Raw genomic sequence first — 6091 nt, 5'->3', positions numbered from 1 at the left:
ACAAAGCTTTGCTATATTCATCTTGTTTTTTTTTTCCAGTTTTAGTGAGATATGACTGACATACAGCACCATATAAGGTTAAGGTGCACAGAGTAGTGACATGACGTGCATATATTGGGAAATAATTACCAATTACTTAACATCTATCATTTCCTAGAGATACCAAAAAAAGAAAAAGAAAATAATACTTTCTCCTTGTGGCGAGAACTGTTAGGGTTTCCGCTCTCACCTTCCTGTACACCACAGAGCAGCCCTCACTGTAGCCGCCGTGCTGGCATCACACGCCTGGTCCTTATTCACCTTGGAACTGAAGCTGGTACATTTGGACCACCTTCCTCCACCTCCCCCGCCTCTGGTGACCCCCAGTCTCATCTCTTTTTCTGTCAGCTTGGTTCTCCTTCTTTTTGGCGGTTTTGGGGTTTTGGCTTGGTTTGCTTTTTAGGCCCCACGTGTAAGTGGCGCCACACAGCATTTGTCTTTGTGTCTGACTTACTTCACTTAGCATCACACCCTCAAGGCCCAACCACGATGTCGCAGATGGCAAGGTTTCATTCTTTTTCTGGCTGAGTAATATTTCAGTGTGTGTGTGTGTGTGTATCACATTTTCTTTATTGATTCATCTATTTATGACACTTAGGTTGTTTCCCTGTCTTGACTATTGTAAATGATGCTGCGATGAAGAGAGATATTTTTGGGTGGGTGTTTTCATTTCCTTAGGATAACTCAGGAGTGGAACTGCTGGGTCATATGGTGGTTCTAGTTCTAGTTCTCTGAGGATCCTCCGTACTGTTTCCACAGTGGCTGCAACACTGACATTCCCACCAGCAGCGCCCAGGGCTCACCTTTGCCCACATCCTCACCAGCACTTGCTAGCCCTCAACTCTGAGATAACAGCCATTCTGAGCCCTGTGTGCCCTCCTTCTTTGCCAATGTCTGTATTTTGGTTCCCTGAGAGCTGGGATCAAAGATCTACTAAAGGCCAAAGAAAGAAAAGAGACAAAGACTGTCCTACATAAGAAGCTCATCTCGAGGGAAAAGCCTGGGATATTTTTTTTAAAGGAAAGAGGCTTTGTTCTCTGGTTGAGAGGAATTACCATTACAGGTGAGGATTTCGTCATTTAATCGTGGACACCTCGTATGTATCCGGCACTGTTTAGAGCAGTGAACAAAACAAGAATTCTACCTTCCTCGAGCATAGAGTCTGTGGTCAGTACCAGGAAACGTGCCCAGCATGTCAGACGGTGACATCCGCTGTGAAAATAACAGGGCAAGAAGAGAAAGGAGGAGACCCCCAGAGGGCAGGTGCACAGTCAGAGCCAGCCCAGGACAAGTGACCTCGTGGGGCACCCTGAGGGGGCAGGGGGGCCAGAGCCGGGAGGGACCTCGTACGGCAGGATGGCAGCACGGTCACCGTGGGTGACCCAGAGGGCTGGTGGTCCCGCGTGCCTAGGCACCCGGCCTGCTCGAGTGGGAAAACCTACATAGATCAGGGGCAGTTCTGTTGGCATCCCCCTCCCCCCGTTCGCATCCAGAAGCTCAGGGCACCCAGGCCCACAGGTTCCACCTGCTCTGACTGCCGCTTGGGCTCCACTGCACTGGGTATGCACCCCGCTTGGCCCCAAGGTCCCCAGTCCAGTTTCTCCCATACATGTAGGTTTCCCAATTGAGGGGCTGCAGTCCCCTCTGCGAGATCCAGCCTTAGAGAGGAGCCACCGTGGGGACTTCAAGGATGCTGGGGTCCCCTCACAAGCCCACTCCTCACGTCGTGGGGAAAGCAAGTCTCTGGGCCTTCCCAGGGTCTCTCAGGACAAATCCCCCCAACCCTCCAGCCCCCTGAGCCTCTGAGCCCCTTGCTCCTATTAAACCTGGGGGCCGGACACTCCCATTCTCTCGCCGTCAGCCGGCTTCTGTCCCCAGATCAGCCAGCCAGGCACAGACCTCAGAGCCCCCGACTTCCCAGGCTGTGGATTAGGTGCAGGGTCCCTGCTCAGTGGCCCCGTCAGGAAATTCAGCCTGACCCAGCTCTGCTCCCTGCAGCCTTGTCCCAAACCTCGGGATCCAACTGTCCCCGTTCTCCCTTCCTTCTTGGAGGAAAAGTCGGCTGACTGTGAGCACGCTGGGACTGACGGTGGAGGGATCCGACTTCCTAGATCTGGTGGAACACGGGGAGGGCAGAAAGGGCAGGGCGTAAACGGCGCAGCGTGTCGGATTGCCCCTGCCAAGGGCCTATCCTGTGCCCACGCTGAGCGCCTACCCTGTGCCCACGCTGAGCGCCTACCGTGTGCCCATGCTGAGTGCCTACCCTGTGCCCACGCCGAGTGCCTATCCTGTGCCCACGCTGAGCGCCTACCCTGTGCCCACGCTGAGCGCCTACCCTGTGCCCACGCTGAGCACCTACTGTGCGCCCACGCCGAGCGCCTACCCTGTGCCCATGCTGAGCGCCTACCCTGTGCACACGCCGAGCGCCTACCCTGTGCCCACGCCGAGTGCCTACCGTGCGCCCACGCCGAGCGCCTACCCTGTGCCCACGCCGAGCACCTACCGTGCGCCCACGCCGAGCGCCTACCCTGTGCCCACGCCGAGCGCCTACCGTGCGCCCACGCCGAGCGCCTACCCTGTGCACACGCTGAGCGCCTACCGTGCACCAGGTGGGGCTGCAGACCAGTCCTGGGAGTTGGGCGATTTGCTCCATGTTTCCAGAGGACACCAGGATAAGACAGGGACACGACAGGGAGCTGGCGACAGTGGGACCAAGTCTGATCGGTTCCAAAACGTTTCTACGTAATCGGTTGTTTAGAACCTGGAGCCTGTAGACCCTAAACGCCGAGTGATGCCTCCTGGGTTTCCTTGTCCGAAGCACCACCTTTCGGGGCATCTTCCGCGGTGCCAAATCTGAGTCTGAAAGGTTAGTGAAATAAGGCAAAGAGGAAACCACCTCCAGAATCGTTTCAGAGCTCAGAAAATGTTCATTTTATGTGGGCAGGGCAACCAAAGTCAACATTGTTAAATTAAATCACGACTTTTGCAAAATTGCTGACTCATAGAGATACTGCACATCTTCGGAGAGAACATGTGAGTTCTGGGGGAACCGGCCTGCCTCTGACACGGAGACTCTGCCGGTTCAGACTCGCCTCTGGGCGTTGTGAGACGCAGGAATCTGGGAGGCTGGAGTGGCCACGGAACAGCCTTTTTCCAGAAAGTGTGAGAAAAGCTGACAGAGCTCCAAGTCAGGGACTAAATGGCCAGTGAGTTATAAAAGACCTGGGATTAAGGGTCTCCAGGAGAAAGTAATTCACGGCATCTACTCCTTGGGGGCCCCTCGGCTTCCAAATTCAAGTGGCACAGTGGAATAGCTGTTACCCGAGTTCAGGGGCCGGACGTGCTGAGGGCCAGCCCAGGTGGGAATCGCTGGCCTGTCCTGACCCGGGCCCTGCGGTGTGTGGTGGGCACACAGCGGGCTCAGCAAAGATCTTGTCACCACCTTCAAGGAATTTTCTCAGCCCCGAGATGCAGGAGGGGAGGTCAAGAATCTAGGACTGGACATGGAGTCCACACGCTGAGCATTAGTCGTCTTATCATTCAATAAGGAAAACCCTCCGTAAACAAAGAAGACATAGAATAAGTGGCTCGCGTTAAGGACAATTATTTATATGTTGTGAAACGTCTGAACTCTGTCCCCTGAGAGCAAACTATCTTGATGTATTTCTTCAGCTTTGCTGAGAAAAATTCCACAATAATAAACATGAGATGTCGGCCCTTTTTACTCTCCAGCAAAAAGAAGTGAGACCGCACTCTGGCTGCCTCAGCACAGACCCATGTGTGAAGGGTAAACAAACAGGGCTTTAGAAAGCGAGGGGGTCAGGCAGTGCCTTCCCAGCCCGGCTGCCCCCCGCCCTGTGGACCCCGAGCAACGTGGGAATTACAGGCAGGCCCAGCCTCACTCATTTTATCCAGAGACTCAAAATGACACAGGCTTAGCATCTCCTGAATGGCTGGTCCACGCCAACAAAAATCAGGGCGGCTTTTACTCTTACTGATAGTCACTGGCCAAAACCTGTGGGTCCGTTTGCTCTCCAAGCTCTCCGCGAAGCCGAGGACCAGCCTCACAGAGCCCAGCCTCCGAGCCCGCCCGGCTCCCTCACGGGGGCTGAGCGTTCCCACTGTCGGCAAAGCGCCGGGTGTCGATTCCGTCCGGCAGCAGAGACCACAGCCCACGGCGACCCCGGGACACGCGTCTGCTCCGCGGTGGGTCAGCGTCTCCCCAGGGCAGGGAATCAGTCAGGACGACCCCCTGAGTCCAGCCACAGAGCGTCCCCGATGGCCAAGCCTGGACCCCGCCAGCCCTGGTGGCTGCCGCCCAGACCCCGACCTCAGGAGCCTCTGACTCCCCTCCCACCCTCTCCAGCCCCCGAGGAACTCGAGAGAAAGAACACGCTTTACGGGAGACGTTTCACCATCTGTCCCTCTGGGGTTTGTATGACCTCTGAAAACTCACGACTTTTGCTCACAAATTCACAGCAGCCCGTTGCACAGAGGACGGCCTCTGTCCCTGCACCCCTGTCCCCTCCTGTCCCCTCCTGCCCCCACCCCCCCGCGAACTGCTGTTGATTCTCACACACCGAGCTCTGACATCCTGCTGCCCAGAGGCCGGGGTGGGCATGGGGCCCCCGCCCGTCGCAGGGTCAGCGTGGGAGAGCGTGGCCCGGCTGCAGCTGGGCGGGGCAGTAACTAAAGCCACAGGCTGTGTCTTCTCTTCAAACACCGCAACATGCCACATCCCTGGCTTCAGATGCCACAACGCTGTCCTCAGGTACACACGCCTCTTGGGGCCACCGTCTCTCTGCAGCAGGGGCCCAGCGTCCCCCAGGAGGCGGTGAAGACCCCTGACCCTGAGCTGGAACGGCAGCCCGACCTGCGCCTCCAGGAAGCCCCGGGCTCCACCCAAGTTCTCCCCAGGCAGCAGGTTTCCCCAAGGGCAGGAGGGACGTGCCACCCGCCCTCCGTGGCAGGGCCATGCCTCCCTACGGGCCACCAGGCCCCGCCAGCGGTGCCTCAGAAGGACCGGACCAGAGCGGAAAGCCCAGGGGGTGGGGTTGTGGCCCACCACGGCCTCCGAGTGACAGAAGATGCTGCTGAGAACGCCCAGGAAACGCTGGAGGACTTGCTGGCTGGGGGAGAGCAAGGACAGGGAGCGAACAAGGACCCACCGCCAAGGCACAGACGGCCACACTGTCTGCAGAGACAGCCGGACAGCATGGGCATCTCACCCAGGAGCTCCGCTCCCTGCACTGGTCTCAAGAGAAGGAAGCCAAGCACCGTGGGGCCTCTCTTCCCAGGGGAATCGACCAGCTTTGCTCCTGATGTAGCGACTGTGCGGCCACTCGCTTCCCTTCTGTACTTCCCCCTCCCTTGTATAGTACCCAGGAGCTGCGCTCCGCGGCCCTGAGGGGTGATTCACGGTTCGCTCTAGCTGCCCGGAGGTGCTGGGGATTCCCAGCCCAGCACCGTCATTCCCTGGACTTCTAGAGACAGGGCCCCCAGCACCGATCAGGGTCTGCTGCACAGCCCTGCCGCTTTTTCCCTTTCTCGGAATGAAAATAACCACGTGGCAGGGAGGCCTGGGGGAAGCGAGGGCCGCTCCCAGCCCAGCCAGGAGCCTGCGGGCTGAGCTATGGCTTCCTCTCTGCACAGAGCACTCCGACCCTCCAGTGAGCACAGCCTCTGAACACAAGACAATAGAAAGTGAGGCGCTGCTTCATGACTTTTCCTCTTTGGCTCAGACTTGGAAAGGCTGTTCTGGGCTGACTCTTACAGGAAACACCAAAAGCCTCAGGAGAAATGGAGCTCCTGCGAGGTTTCCAGCCCAACTTAACCGGCTGTTTGAGACGTCTCAGGCAGGTTTCAACCGAAGATGCAAACGTGTGGGTGCTTATCTGAACTGAACCCAGACCTTTGGAATTTTACACCTCACTCTTGAAAATCTCGCTACGTGCTGTGACCTGCAGGTCCCGGGCACTGTCTCCTGGAAGTCAGAGCCACCTTTGCATACACCTGTTCTGCCCGGGGTGTTGGGAAGCCTCCTCCGACTTGG

Source organism: Orcinus orca, chromosome 17 (assembly GCF_937001465.1).
Source record: "Orcinus orca chromosome 17, mOrcOrc1.1, whole genome shotgun sequence".
In the NCBI taxonomy this organism is placed as follows: Eukaryota; Metazoa; Chordata; class Mammalia; order Artiodactyla; family Delphinidae; genus Orcinus; species Orcinus orca.
The sequence above is the reverse complement of the archived record's forward strand: the minus strand, read 5'-3'. Positions refer to the sequence as shown.